Source organism: Gorilla gorilla, chromosome 8 (assembly GCF_029281585.2).
Source record: "Gorilla gorilla gorilla isolate KB3781 chromosome 8, NHGRI_mGorGor1-v2.1_pri, whole genome shotgun sequence".
NCBI lineage: Eukaryota > Metazoa > Chordata > Mammalia > Primates > Hominidae > Gorilla > Gorilla gorilla.
In genome coordinates, this window is record NC_073232.2 from 54,744,490 (window position 1) to 54,760,985 (window position 16,496).

Here is a 16,496-nt window from a genome sequence, read left to right on the forward strand (position 1 = left end):
TTAGTGCACAGCAAACGTATAAATGTGCGGGTTTCTAATATTAATTGTTTATTTAAAAATTAAGTTCCTTACACCCTGTCGCTGACATGTCACTAGCTTGGGGCCTCCAAAGGCGAACGTGCAGAAGGTTGCAGTAAGGATGGAGAGTCTCTATGTGAACGACACGACAGGACCATGTGTAACGACTATGTAACGACAGGACCATTAGTAAACGACTAAGCCATGTGTGATTTGTGATGTCAGCAGAACCCCCTGATGGAATCCTTGAGTTTCCATCAGTTGGCTAGAGAACGTCCCTATAAGAAAAGGCTGACCCTTGACATCGCCAGAAACTTTCCCCAGACTTGGCGTCCACTTGCAGGAGATGCCCCCGCAAGTCCCAGAGGTGGGTGGGTCCCGGGGAGGCCTCCAGGAAGGGCGGCCCCTCGGGCCCTGAGCGGAGAATGGCGAGGCCGCAGGCACTGGGGCCACAGGGGCCGAGTCCAAAGACCGGGGTCCCAGTAGGAGCCCCACGCGCCAGCGGGTGACAGCCCTGGGGGGCGGGGGGAGGCGGCCCAGGGCTCCCGGGACCGCCTAGGCGTTGGGGCCCCGCCCGCAGGACTGTCCGGCAGGCCGCGAGGATGGGGAGGGACCCGTGGTCCCCGCCCCGCAGGGCGGCGGCTGCCGGGCCGGGAGCGAGGTGGCGGAACGGGGACTGTGGCCCGGGATGCAGGCAGGGGAAACGGCCGAGGTGGGAGAGGGCGGGGTCGGCGGGGCGGGGTCGGCGCTGTCCCGGCGGCTTTACAAAGCCCGCGCCAGCCTCGGCCGCCCGGCGGGACCCAGGGCCGCCGCGGGAGCTTCCAGCGTCCCCAGGTAGCGCGGGCGTCGCGGGGCGTGGCGGGGCGGGAGCGCGCCCGGGAGGAGCCGCGCCAGGGTGGGCGGGATTATGGGGGGTCTCTCTGCCCACCCGCAGTCCCCACATCCGCAGGCTCATGGGGACGCGAGAGCTTGGAGCATCCCTTTGCACCCTTGAAAGGAGGGTGACCTGGTTACCTTTCGCTGACCTCCTCACAGCTAGCCCAGCTGCTCTGACAAAGCACAGGGCCCCAGAGGGTGCTTGCTTCCAGAATACTTTGGGTGTCTTGAGCACCCTCCTAACCTAAGCGTCCCCCAGCACACACACACACACACACACACACACGCGCGCGCGCGCGCACTCACACACACACACACACACACACACACACACACACACTGGCGGAGGCGGGGGTGGCCAGAGGGATTAGAGAAAGAAAGTCACTGTCAGTCAGAAAAAATAAGAATCTGGGCTGGACGTGCCACACTGGGGTCTTCTGAAAGCAGGCGCAGCATCTGCAGCTCCTCATGCCCGGCCCTAAGGTGATGCGGGATTGATTTTTCTTGGTTTGTTAGCTGTGAAAGCCCCGGGCTGTAAATAGGTTTGGGTCAAGAACTAGACTTTGATTTATTGAGGCTTGCTTTGCCCTGCTATGCCACACCTTGTGGTATCTGGAGATGGGGTATTTTGGAGCACTCATACAAAGTTTGAACTGGTATTCAAGTGAGCTTGAATACTCACTTGATTTTTAACACTTGGGAATTAAAAAAAAATGAAGATATACATTCTCTTAGTTTAAATTGAGTTTTATTTTTCAATACACATGCATGTATTTTAAGAGAAGTAATCACTGGTGATGTCACTCAAATAATGAGTCCAGCAGGTGTGGCATTGTTAGAATTTGAATTCGAAACTAAGTTTACCGTATAGTTTTAGAGAAATTAACTGCTTCTTTATGTGCCTTTTTATGCGCTGTGTTACTGAGAGGTGTGTGTGCTGAGAATCCTGTCGCATCATCTTGCTCTTGGTGAGAAGGTCTCCCCTGGTGTTGGCCACCAGATCTGGGAAAAAACCAAAAATATATATTTTTTATTACTAGTGTTTCAGTGTGTGCAACTCTGCTTCTTGGGCCGCTAGCCTTAGTCTCTGGTGAGAAGAAGTAGGTATCAAAAATGTGCCCTAGACACATTTGGGAGCAAGGAGGAAGGCTGTAGATTTCTTTTTCCCCATTAAAGTTTTCATGTATTGGCAATTTAAACCCCAAAGCATTGTTTACCACCTGTCAGATGCACTCGGAAGTGTAAGGATTAACTAATAAAAGATTTGTAAAATGCTTCCTGAGTCTAAAATTCTATAAATATGCTAAATAGTAATAATCCACCCATTGTTAAATTTATGTAGCTGCTTATGCCATGCATGTAAGATGATTTAGATGCATGTTTCCTGTCAATTAAACAATGAGTTTGGAGCAAAATAACGAGTTCAATTCACATCCTATGAAACTTTGAAATAAAATTTCTCCCATAAAGCAACAGCAGAGAATCATAAAATAAGCTGCATTTCAAAAAGCTGTATATGAAATGGCATTTACCTTATGGTTGGGTGAAGAGGGACCCAGTGAACTTCTGAAACTAAGAAATATTCAGCCCTGGTTCATGTGTGTCTGAACCATAAACATTCCCTAACAGGGAGGGCATGCAGGTTTTTGTGGAATAGCCTCATAGCTTTCCAGTCTAATCCATGAAATATGCCTCTTGGCATTTTAAGGTTGAATTCAACCTGTGGTTTTGTTCACAGACAATGAAGAAAATCTGTATAGTTACTTGGATTAATTATTGATTCCTCCAATATCATGGGCTTGGTTTTGAAGCATCCTTAACACCAGCTATCATTTTAATATCCTGCAGATAATTGGTTTGTTCCCAGTTGATTTAGTGGCATATTAACATTTTTCTCTTAGCATGGTTTGAATAACAAAGTGTGTCGTTCTTCTGTTTACTGACATCCTAGAGTAAAACCCGTTTCTTATATGCTACTTTTAAGTATAAATACTGATACAAGGGATCTTTTTTGTTGTTGTTTTAGGTAGACAACTCTAGATTTACCACTAGCAGGTTAAGCTGTGACCTTAATGAAGTTGGGGATGTCTTTTTTTTGACACTTGTCCATTTTAGTGGACTTTTCTTTTCATTTCCTCCACTAAAATTTGGATGCGCAGTTGCTAAATAGGCTCCATTCCAGTATTCTACAACCTTCCCTCTGCCGCCACTCCTCCTTTATCCAAGTAACTTAACCTCTGCTCTACTTTGTCTTGATTTGACAACAAGTTGGTACAGGTGAAAGTGCACTAGGTGAAAAATAAAAGAGCTTGCATTTCCGGAGCAGCTGTGATATACTAGGCACTGTGCCACAATATCTCATTAAATTCTTGTAATAATCTGGTGAGGCAGGAGTTGTCTGTGTTTCACAGAAAAGAAAACTGAGGCTCAAAGAAGCTTTCATGCCCAAGGATGAGCAGTTTATGAATAGAAAAGCCAGGATTTGAACCACTACAGTCTGGTACTTCCTGCTGTGTTGCAGTCTCTAAGAAGAGTTCACATTCTGCACTGAAGTGTGGAAGAGTTCTTCTATTAATTAGCCATTTGACCTCAGAGAAGTCCTTTAAACCCTCTGGGCCTCTGGTTTCCTTTCACTAGCTTTGGATTAAATTATCTCTCAGAGATAGAAGAGACAGTTCCAGGATTTTGGATGCCAAGCACATAAGCTATTTCTCCCACAGGATCCCATAATATGCTCTCCCTTCCCCTTTTTCCACCCCCTTCCTTCCTGTTTTTCTTCTTTCCTTCCTTTAGGTCTAAGTAAATTGCACTTCCTCTAGGAGGCTTCTTCTGAGCACCTTTCTGTTCTTCTCCATCTCAGCCCTCAGTTATCCCTCACGGAGCCAATTACAAACCGAAGTCTCTTATTTATATTTGTTTAATATGACTGTTGTTTTTATCTTCTTCCCCATCACTCCTTACTTCCCCATCAGAATGTAGGCTGCATAGGCCAGAAATCTATTTTCTGACTTTTTTCATTACTGTATTCCCAGGGCCTAGCACAGTGATGAATAGCACATAGTTGTTGGTCTGTAAGTATGTTTGAATAAGTAATTATCTCTTATAAAAGACATGCGTGAATGGCTAATATATTGTCCCTTCCTTGGGAAAGCCTAAATGAAGCATCATTGATCTTACAGTGTTAGAGAGGGCGAGCCTGAATTATGAATGGAGATCTGAGTACCATAATGGAGACGACAGGGCCGCCCTCAGACACACAGGACAAATGGACACACTGCACCTAGTACAACCCCATATTTTACGGCAGAGGAAACTGAAGCTGAGAATGATAATAGAAATTTAGGTCTAGACAATACCTTAGAGATCAGCTAATAGTCTAAGCCATTGTTTTATTGATGAGCAAACTGAAGCCCCCAAAACAGACCATAAACTATAGAACCTAAGCCTTCTGACTTATAAACCAGCATTCTTTTCACTCAGATCAAAAATAGTGAGGACCACCCAGTCAACAGCAGTAAGGAGCTTTGGACAATGATGCTTTCTTTCAGAAATTCAAAAGAGCCTTAGGTTGCTCAGACCAATCCTGAGTAGCAGCATTAGAACATCTTAGTATGTATAGCCTATTTTTAAATTTCTTCTGGTCTCTATAAACTTCGGTGACACATTTACTATTTTAATAATCCATCAAGCAGCCTTTTAATACTTATCATTAGTTTACCAATTCTATTTAAATGCTTGGACAGTCCAAATAGAAAATTTACAGGGCTGAGCATTTAACACTGGTGTGATAGATTAAAGATACATTTAAAAGATGATTGCTAGTTTGAACCTCAAAATATTGATGGCTTATCTTTAAGCACCAAAATGTTAACTTTTCTTCTCTAACATAGACAGCAATCCTTGCTAAAGTATTACATTTTATAAACAAACAGTTCTTAAAGTTTAGAGGGCATAAAAATCATCTGGAAGGCTTTTTAAAATCACAGATTGCTTGGAGCCATTCTGCACAGTTCTGAATTAATAGGTTTGAGATTGCACCCACACAACTGCATTTTGACAAATATCTTTGGTGATTTCTCAATCAAATGGTCCGAAGATCTCATTTTGAGATCCAATCACAATTTTGATATCTTTTTAATTTCCCCAGATTCTTCCTAAGAGGATATTTTTAAAAAAGATATTTTGGGAGGAACTCAGTGTGTTTGAATCCAGCTAATAGCAGAGATGATTAAAATTGTTTGCTAGGTATGATGACATTTGTTTCATTGTAGCAAAAGCCGTGTGTGTGTGTGTGTGTGTGTGTGTGTGTGTGTGTGTGTGTGTATGTGTGTGTGTGTACATAACCATGCTGTGGCTACTAGACTTGATATTGGTTCAAATCAAGCATGTTCAAAAATGTTTCTATTGGACCACAAAAATAAATTGATAAGTAGTAATAAGAGTTGAGTGTTAAGTTTCATGAGGAAATAGTGAAGTCCCTTGTTCTCCAGATGGTTACATTCTGTACAGCTGAGAGATAAGATTAATATCCACAAAACATTCAGGATAAGTTTGCAAATCAAATACAGGATGCCTAGTTAAATCTGGATTTCAAATACACAACAAATCATGTTTTAGTAAAATTGTGTCTCCCGTATAATATTTTTATTTGCTAAATCTGGCATTCCTGATCAGAGAACATTAGTGTTCAGTGTCATTAGTTTCTAGAAGTAAGGGTGCTGAGTGGTGGTTGTTAAGCTTAATGAAATTGATAAAAGCTCTGGACGTGCTCCTGAGAAAAATGCCCCCATGGCACATTCCAACAGTCCTCGCATAACCATCCCTTGGGTTCCAGGCTGCCGAAGCTCTCAGGGACATCAGGTCATCTACAGTGGGGGACATCAGGTCATCTACAATGGTGGACAGCGAGGTTAATTCCTCAGGCTATTTTCTCTGGGTTGGAAAGGTCTGGAAGGTGACTGTGAAAAGTATAGTTGAACTAGGCCTTAAAGAGCAGTAGAATTTAGCTGGATTGTGGGTGGGAAGACATCTGAAGCTTTGAAAGGAGACAGATTCCCTCAGGCCTTGAGGGTATTTAGTTCAGAATAGTGATAAATCAGCTTGGGCAGGTAAAAAAAAGAACTGAATTGTGGACAGTCTTAAGTTCTGAAGGGTTTAGACTGCCCATGTTGGAAAATAAAGAGTCTTCATTGATATGTAAGTGGGGAGAACATGATCAAACTAAAGGAAAGAATAAGAAAAATCATAGGAAGCCCAAGCTCCAGAGTCAATCAACCTGGTACGAGCTCCTCCATTTACGAGCTATGAGTTCTTTGACTTGTGAGCAACTTCTGTGAGTCCCCATCTCTTGAGTTGTGAATTGGGAATAATAATGGAAGCTACTAATGGGGTTGTTGTGAGAATAAAATGAAGTTGTTTGGTGCTTAGCACAGTGTGTGATACTGCATAAATATTCAATTAATGGTGCATAAATACTATGATATGCTCCTGCTGCCCCTAATATTGTTCAAGAAAGGCAAGTCTCAGCAACCTGCTTGAACCTGATTTTTTTTTTATTTTGGGGGAAGTGAAAAAAAGAGGAAAATGATTGATTTCTGGATTTGAATATAGCTTTAAAATCTCCCTTTTCCAAGTTGAAATTGCATTAACAAAAAACAATAAGGGCAGAAACAAGTGAGCAAAATGCTGTGTGTACTTCTGAGATTTTTTAAATAAGTACATTCAACCCTTTATTATTTCTCCTAAGAGGAAATATTATGGATAATTCAAATAATTTACTCTGATCCAAATAAACATTTTAAAATTGTATGTGTTATGCTTAATAGCAGGTTTGCCATCTTTTTTGGCCAATATTTAAATTAATCAGCGTGTGAGTGTTGTTCCCCAAAGCCTTTTAAACAGTAAGATAAAATGAGGTTATCAGAGATAATTTGCAAAGCAGCCAGGTTTCCCTTGAGTAGGTAATAAGGCTGACCACTAATTTTGGAAATGATATCTTGGGTGCTCTGGAGCCAGACTGCTTAGGTTCCAATCTCTGATGGTTCCTCCCCCAGGCCAGTCATTTTGCTTCTCTAAACCTCAGTTTCTTCCTATAGGTAAAATAAAAGTAGTAACATCCCTTCCTCAAAGGTATGTGCACTGAGTCCTCAGTAAGGTGCCTGGTACACAGTAAGCATTTGCCAGCATGTAAGAATTTCCCAGCATGGAATTTTGTGACCAAAGCAATATAGTCCTCTTACTGGTATAATATTTTCTTTAATATACTCATAAATAATTTAGTTCAAGAAAGCATCTAATAATGTGGGAGCTATTTATGATCTTTAGTCACAGCTTAATGTATTGATGTACGCAGCCAGGGTTGTTTAGACCATTTTCCAAGCCATGGAGTACAATGTTACTCCATGGCTTGGAAAATTTGAAAGAATTTTTAGCCGCATCTTTCATTATGTGCTTTGTTTTTTGTTTTGTTTTGTTTTGTTTTGTTTTTTTACTTATCTATCTTCAACTGTGACAGGGTGATTGGTGCCTTTCTAAAGAGCTTTGGGTTTCTTGTGCATTAAAGTGTCTGGGCCCTAGAATTTACTTGGCTCATAAGCTTATGAGATGGAACAATACAAGATTGGTTTAAGGTACATTATAGTTGCATGTATGACAGTTATTTTTTATTTAGTTTATGCTAAGCACCTGGAGAGCATCTCCCACAGTGCCTTAAAGATAGTAGACTCAAATATTTATTGAATGAATTTAATGTATAATAAAATGCATTGCATTTTTTTTCCTGAGGATATCTTTCCCTCACATTAGAAAATCTAACTTTTAAAAAAAAGAGAAGGGAAACATCATGCAGATATTTCAAGACTGAAGTATTATGGAAAATGTGAACTTGGAGATCTACCATTTGTATTTTCTGGAAGTGCTATCATTTTCACAAGCCTTTTTCTCCCATAGGGTCTTTGCATTATTAGCTGTTACGTTTCTCTGGAATATTCTTCCCTCAGATGGTGCTTGGCCCAGATAAGATGTCACTTCCTCAGAGAAGTCCTCCCTGACCACCTAATCTCACTCACTTTCTATTACATCACTTTGTTTTATTTATTGTAGTATATTACCATTTGATTATTTCATTTTTTTAATTGCTTATCCTCATCCTTACTGGACTAGAAGTACCCTGAGGTCAGAGGTCAAGCCTGCATGTTTACTGTTGTCTTCCCAGGATCTATTATAGTGCCAGGCATTTCATAGATACTCAACAAATATTTTGTCAATTCGTTGAATTAATAAAGATCAGGATATGGTTTTTTAGTGTTATCCTAACACATAGCAATAATTTCTAATCTTTTGAGTCACATTTACCTTTCAGAATTGGATTAAAATTTTGAAACTCCTCCTCAATGAAAATTTACATACACAATTTTTTGCATATAATTTAAGTTCATGGATCTCAGGCTAAAAACCTCAGCTCTAAAAGTGTATATACAAATATTAAGAAAATCTAATTGCACTATTGAGCTAAATGTCATCAAAAATTAATTACTACAAAAGAATTATAAATTTTAATGCTCATATTTTTACAGTAATCAAGTACATGTTGCCTTTGGAGAATTTTGCAACCCTCCAGAGGAATAAAAAAAGACTACCTATAAATGGTATATATTTTATTTATATGCTGGAAAGGATTTAGGGCCTACAGAAAAAGGCTAATAAAATATATACCGTACAGCAATATAAAATGTATTTCAAATAGGTAAGAAAAAATGAGTCAAAGGAAAAAAATAAGGCTAAGAACATAAGATAGGGCCATGAGAGAGATTCATACTCAAAATTTATGCCATGAAATTCAACACTCTTGCTAGAAGATAGTAACAAATTTTGTTCTCAGTTTTTGAGCAGGCAATGCAAAGGAGAAAAAAATCAGTTATGCCTTGCAGAGGGTCATATTTTATATATACTTACACATGAATATATGCATATGTATATAATAGAAACTACCTCTTAAAAGAAGAAAGCTTGAGTATTGTAATAAGGAATAAAGAGATATATTTCTGGTGTTTTGTTTTTGGCATGTGCCCTTGTAGCTGAGCCTGAAATAACCCATTAAAAAATGCTTTAAAATGACTAGCACTTTGAATGTTTATAATTAAGGTTTTATGGCTTATTATAATTTTTGTCAGCAGTAGACCTTTGGAAGGAGGCCTCATTACACCAGTAAGAAGAGATGGAGCTGGTGCAATGAAGACAATGGGTTTTCTCCATTTTCTTACAGCTCCTCTTTTCACCTAACCAAGCAGAGAGACACGTCCCCTCCATCATTCCACCATTTCCATTGTTACACACTATTTAATAAAATGCCCAAAGCCGTTGTTCTCTTCTTAAAGAGGCATGCACCTAAGACATTGACTAAAGCAAGTTATTCCTGCTAACCTTAGTTTCCTTGGATAGGAGTCTATCTGGGACTTCTACGCTTTCTTCCTTTGAGAGAGCAAATACAATAACTAGCTTCTTTAGAACATTATGTGGATTTGTGGCATTCTCTGAGGGGCTATAAATGGATCACATTGACAGCTTTATTTGTCATTCTTAAATGGAATGTGTTTTTTTCCCTTTGTGTTAGATCAAAATCAGATGGCATTTCTTATTTCAATGTGGAATGTTTTTACTCTCATAATTGCAAAAGTGCATTCATAACTGATACTATTCTAATTTACAAAATTTGTGTTTCATGATTTGGGGGCATGAGAAAAATGTGACTGAGGGAAAACATCTTATGCAACATTTGAGTTTCGCCTATTTATTGAGATCCTGATACAGTTGCTAGAATTCTGTCACCATATGGAAGCAGAGACAATTATATTGCATTTGATGACATAAATTTTAGAAGCTAAGATATAAAAAGGCATATCCAGCAGAATATCTACAATCCAGAGACTTAGGCGTTTTTGAAATATCTTCCCTCCTTTGTGTCCCCTCCAGCATGTCTGTGGACTTTGTCCTTCATTCCTCCCCTTGCAATGACTCCTATTCAATATATACAGTAGCAAAAATGAAGATAATAGGATTGGAAAATACTACCTTCATATCTTAGCACATCTTATATCATATATCTTATGTCATAAAACCAGTTGCATCTGCTCAGGTGAAATGTTTCATTCAAAAACCTCTATTATTCCCATTCACCCACTACTAAGCGTGAATGAGAAGGGAAACCTTCCTACTTTCATTTCTTATATCCATTCAAGGCTTTCAATGCTCTTGTGACTGACCCCAGTTCTGTGCAAAATGTACCCCAGGATTTAAAAATCCTGAGTTGGATTTTTAAATGCCAGCCTAGGGATACATGTTTCTCACTGAATTTATGTCTTTTCATACTGATTTCACACACTCACACTTTCAAAAAAGTTGTCTTTATTGATAATCTACTATGTGTTAGACACCGAATTGCATCAGATACTCTCTGCCTCCATTTAGCCTATGGACTAGAAGGGGAAGACAGACAATAAAAGAATGACACACATGAATATGGAACCGAAACTGTTCTAAGTGCTACAAAAGAGAGATAGAAGGTTCTGTAAAATGAGATCCAAATGATGCACAGGCATCAACTAGACCGGGCATACACGCAGAAGGCATGCTACATGTTGAAGTCCTCTAGAAGGAGACAGAACAGGCAGCATGAAAGACTGAGGGAAGGTCGGGCGCGGTGGCTCATGCCTGTAATCCCAGCACTTTGGGAGGCTGAGGCGGGTGGATCACAAGGTCAGGAGTTTGAGACCAGCCTGGCCAACATGGTGAAACCCCGTCTCTACTAAAAAAATACAAAAATTAGCCGGGCATGGTGGCATGCGCTTGTAATCCCAGCTGCTCAGGAGGCTGAGGCAGGAGAATTGCTTGAACCCAGGAGGCAGAGGTTGCAGTGAGCCAGGATTGCACCACTGTACTCCAGCCTGCGTGACAGAGCAAGATTCTGTCTCAAAAAAAAAAAAAAAAAGTACTGAGGGAAGGCCACACTGTCTGGAGTGCAGAAGAGGAGTGAACTGCTTAAGTCTGGAGATGTCATCAGGTCCATCACCATGGGAGCCTTTTTAGCCATATCAAGAAATATGCCTTCATCCTAGGACCAGTGAGAAGATTGAGGATTTTTGTTGTTTTTGGTTTTTTTGGTGGGGGTGTGGGGAGTGCTGTAGTTAGTTACATCATCAATTTTACATTTTGAAAATATATTTCTGGCTACCATGTGGAATATGGGTTGGCAAGGGGGAAAAGTATGCAGATCAGTGAAATATTTCAGTAGAGAGATAGTGATACCCTGGCCTAAAGGAGAAGGATGAGGTGTCAGTGACTTCCAAAAGGTGAATGGATTCAAGAGATATGTAGGAGGTAAAATTGACAGGCCACCTTCTGTGATATCTATGTGCACCCCATGAGGAAGTGTCAGGGAACAATGGTGGAGGAACATGTGTGTGAAAACAGATGCTAAGTTCAGTGTTGGATGTGTTGAGTTTGAGATGTCTTGAGACATCACGGGAGACAGCAGACAGACATTGGATTATGGTTGTGGGGCTTGTCAGAGATATAAACTTCTGACTCATTGTGACATTCATAGGTCTGGAGGCAGATAAGATTGCTTAGAGAAAGATAATGAAGCAAGTTATAGAAGAAAACACTGAGACCAAAATGCCTGGAGGAAATCAAACCCATAATGGCCCAGTAGTGAAAGATGAGCCCACAGAGGATGGAAGAATAGCAAAAGAAACAGAAGGAAACGCAGGGATTCCTGGGTCATGGGGGGCAGAGGAGCAAGGGTTCTAGAAAAGTAGCAGTGGTCAGCTGAGTTGAAAGAAGACTGAGAAATGTGTGTTTTATTGAGCACGGATGGAGAATACTGGTCAGGAGATAATTATTTTTGAATTAAAATAAAGAGAAATTGCTAAGTGATATGTACAGGAAATACAGTTGTAACTGGTTCTGTCTGTCGTCCTGCCTGTTTAAGAGTATTTTACATGTTCACGTCTTGCATCTGTCTCAAAAAGATTCTTGGGGAGTAGACAAGATAGAAAGAAAAATCATTGGCCTATTGGTGACCACTAGAAAGAGAGAGAAACTAGGATGGAGTTTGAGCATAGAACAGTCTGAGGTTGGCCGGGCACGGTGGCTGACGCCTGTAATCCCAACATTTTGGGAGGCCGAGGTGGGCAGATCACGAGGTCAGGAGATCAAGACCATCCTGGCTAACATGGTGAAACCCCGTCTCTACTAAAAAATACAAAAAATTAGCCAGGCGTGGTGGCGGGCGCCTGTAGTCCCAGCTACTCGGGAGGCTGAGGCAGGAGAATGGCGTGAACTCAGGAGGCGGAGCTTGCAGTGAGCCAAGATCGTGCCACTGCACTCCAGGCTAGGCGACAGAGCGAGACTCCGTCTCAAAAAAAAAAAAAAAGAACAGTCTGAGGTTCTGAAGTCTGAATTGGAGAGAAAAGATTGAACCTGCATACCAAGAGTATTGTATGAGCATAGCCCCACCTGTTTCTCCCATCAGTGGTGCTCCTACAGCCAGGGTAAATAAATGTCACGAAGCAGTGCTGGCTTGCCTCTCCCACCTGCTTGCATTGCTGTGTGGGGAGAGAGCAGGGGTGGAGGGAGCCTGGGACATCACAGAGCACATGTCTGGGGACTTCCCTGAGCTACAGCCTCAGTTTTCCTTCCTGCTTCTGCTTCAGCACCAAAGTTGGAACCCCACCCAGAGTAGGGGCAAAGTGGACCTCACTGTCTCAGCACAGGAAACAAGGTGCTAAGGCAGAGGTTAGACTGAACTGCTGTGAGCTGTCACTGGGAGGTAAGAGAAGAAAGATGAGTGTCTATGATTATTTGCAGTAGTTTGCCTATGAAGAGGAAGTGAGAGATTAGCGGGCAACTGGAGAGAGATAAGGCTGAGTAAACATTTATTCGTTCAACAATTATCAACGTATCTTATATGTACTAGGCATTAGGACTAGGACAGGCACCAGGAAGACATTTTCCGTCCCTCATGGAAAATCTACCATAAAATATACTTACGCCATGAAATAAATTCATGTGATAATCTCAAATGCATTTTGTAATCTGATGCCTTAAAACAAGTGCAACATTTTTCCTCAGATTTAAATACTTACTTGATTTTTATAAAACAGTCAAATTTGTGTTTTAAGAAAGAAAAAACACATCAACTTCTACTTTTTTCTCTCTCTCATTTTCTCTTTTCATTCTTTTTGTCTTTCAAATCAGACAGTCTTGCTGTTGTCACTTATTATTAAAAAATATTTTCTAAAATGGTGTCCTTAACCCAGTGTTCAGAGCCTTTCACAGTGATATTTGACTGAAAAAAAATCCTTTAATCTCCTATAATTTTTAGAGCGTTGAATATTATCCCATGGAAGTTAGAAATGTGAATAAAGCAAGGTTTCCCTAGCTAGACTGTAAACTTCTTGATAGCAAAGGCACTGCTGGGTGTATAGCTATCTAGAATAAAGCCAGAGTACTATAAATGCGACTTTCATAGGAAGGGTACAATTAAGGATCCTTGGTTTGTAGAAGAGGAGGATACAATGAATTCTTAACCAAGGATTCAGGAAGACCCCTGAAGGAGGTGGCATTTAAACTTGCTATTAATTCATGTGTTCTTCACATCACTATTCACAATAGCAAAGACATGGAATCAACCTAGGTGCCCATCAGTGCTGGATTGAATAAAGAAAATGTGGTGTACATACACCATGGTATACTTTGTAGCCATAAAAGTAACAAAATCATGTCCCTTGCGGCAATGTGACTGCAGCTGGAGGCCATCATCCTAAGGGAATTATCACAGAACTGGTAAACCAAATACTGTATATTCTCACTTATGAGTGGGAGCTAAATGTTGGGTACACATGGACATAAAGATGGGAACAACAGACACTGGGGACTACTAGATAGGGAGGGAGGGGCAAGGGCTGAACAACTACCTATTGGGTACTATGCTCACAACCTGGGTAACAGGATAATTTGTACCCCAAACCTCAGCATCACACATTATATCTATGTAACAAACGTGCACATGTATCCCTTGAATATAAAATAAAAGTAGAAATTATATTTTTTAAAAAATAAAATCTTAGTTCTTTGAAATAAATAAATATAACTGTGTGTTAAAAGTTGAGTATTTCAGGCCGGGCGTGATGGCTCACGCCTGCAATCCCAGCACTTTGGGAGGCCGAGGCGGGCAGATCACGAGGTCAGGAGGTCGAGACCATCCTGGCTAACACAGTGAAATCCCATCTCTAATAAAAATACAAAAAAAATTAGCCGGGCGTGGTGGTGGGCACCTGTAGTCCCAGCTACCCGGGAGGCTGAGGCAGGAGAATGGCGTATCCAGGAGGCACAGCTTGCAGTGAGCTGAGATCGCGCCACTGCACTCCATCCTGGGGGACAGAGCGAGACTCGGTCTTAAAAAAAAAAAAAAAAAAAAAAAAAGTTGAGTATTTCAGACAGCAGACAGCTACTAACCAAGGTCTCAGAGGCAGGAAACAACTTTTGTCAGGGGTTAGGGGGTGGAGAGCATTTGATAGTGAGGGGAGATGGTTTAGAATGTCTGCAGAGGTTATGTGGAAAGTGGTAAAACATATTGATCTCAGATCTTGGAAAGCTGTGCTTGAAAAGTTTATCCTGTTGAGGTCTGTTGAAGAGCTGTTAGAAGTTTTCAAGCAAGGGGAGAAGCATGAGGTTTAAGAAAAAGACTAGAAGCACCCGGAAACCTGGGAAATGATGGGAGATTGGAAGCAGGAATGCATTAGATGAGAGGTCATTGCCTACATGGGAGATGGAGGATGGTGGGTGAGTTTCTGAACTATGACAGTGACCTTGGATATGTCAATGGGAAATAGGGCTTTTTGTATGCAAGGTGGCCATAATCTAATCATTGGATATGTGTGTTGTGGGGAGTAAGAGAATGAAGATGATGCCAAGTGTTGAACCAGGGAGAGTGGCAGTGCCACTGATTTTAAGGAACAGGGGGAAAAGGCAAATTCAGGAGAGGATGGGGATGAAGCATCCAAAAAATATAATTTAAGCTCTAGATGTGAATAAAATTGCTGCCAAGTGGAGCACCTTGTGGAAGGCCCACGTTTAAGGGAAGGCAGAAGAGAAGCCAGAAGAAGAAAATTCAGGGGAGTTTCTTGAGATGGGAATTGAGGTTTCAGGGAAGTCAAGAAAAAGATGTGGATTTCAAGGAAGAGGCCTCATGCTGTGATTTGTTTCACTGATATAATCACTAGGTTGTGCCTTTTCTCTTTCTCTTCCTTTCCCTGTGGCACAGCCCCACTGTGCAGCTGTCCGTTTTGTCTCACATCTGGGTCCACACTTCATTTTTGCAGCTCTGCCGTTACTCATTAATGAGCAGCAACTGGCCTGGAGCCACCGGCAATCAACAATTTCCTTCAGAAACTCCTCCTTACTGTTGAGAAAATGACTTAGTAAGGAAGCTGCTTGTGTCTTTGTTAGAGAGGCACAGAAAGGGAGGGGAGCTGGATGATTTGCTAATTGGGAGTTATTGGTTTTGTATTTAAGGTTTCCTGATTCAAGCTTCAGTTTTGTTTCTAGGAATAATACAGTTTTTACAGTGATAATAACTACCTCCAAGCAAAAGTACTGTTTTGCCCTTCAGTTTTTATATTAGGTAGTCAGTCGTACTCATAAAATAGTCCATTTTATCTCAATGCCTCTATTTCAGGTTTTACATGAAAAATTTCTCAATGAATTTTTTATTAGGAGGATAAAATATTTGGTTTCTTTGGAGGAAGTGATATGTTTTCTCCTAAGAATAGGACTTACAGGGTTTCTCCTAAGAATAGGACTTTGTTTTCCTTTCACCTAAATTACCAAGAAATTCAAATCCATATTATAACTTCAATCACTTCAACTGTGTTGACCAGTATATATGGCCTATATATATATTATATATATAATATATATTATATATATATAATATATATAATATATACATTATATATATCTTTTATTTATATTTCATTAATTTCTTGGAAAGCACCTCAAATCCTCAAGGTAAAAAGAAAGTCATGGCATAAATAAATAATTTTACTGTTAACTAAATTCCTTTCCAAACATTATCTCATTTGACTGTCAAAACAGTCCCACTGAGTAACTGGTATTATTACTTCCACCTGGAAGATGAGGGCAGCATCACCAGGAAGTTAAGGACTTAAAGTTCACTCAGATGGAAACTATGAGTGCGATTTGACCCCAGATATTCTGTCTCCAAAGGCAGTAGTCATTTCAGCCTTCTTTGCTCTAACTTTTGTAAGCAGCTAGGAGACTTGTAAATGGCATGTAGTTGGCTGGCATACTTCTCATTCTCATGAGAAATAATCACTGACATGAGAAACTAATATTGTTTGAGTGGTTTTCTTCTTGATAGTGAAACATTCCATGCTTGTATATATCTCTTTCCTAGGTTTTATAATAATCAAGAAGCACATGAAAGAGGCCTCTTCATCAAGCATTCTTGACTAAGTTATGAAAATGGAATTGAAGTTTATTTTCCCCCTTCATATGGTAAGTAACTACTAATTTAGGTA

General features: G+C 40.7%; 1 protein-coding gene across 3 annotated transcripts in view; it reads left to right on the plus strand.

The window, feature by feature from the left end:
- Window positions 1–286: 286 nt before the first annotated feature.
- The window catches only part of RHOBTB1 (Rho related BTB domain containing 1), a 131,666-nt gene continuing 115,456 nt past the window's right edge, over window positions 287–16,496 (plus strand). Inside the window, exons 1-2 of one of the 3 annotated variants that reach the window (XM_055352046.2) lie at window positions 287–385; window positions 16,373–16,473. The gene's annotated coding sequence lies outside the window, so the exon portion shown is untranslated. Of the gene's footprint in view, window positions 386–745; window positions 853–1,031; window positions 1,378–16,372; window positions 16,474–16,496 lie in introns of those variants that run through there. The other 2 variants (XM_055352048.2, XM_031015433.3) reach the window with 2 other exon arrangements.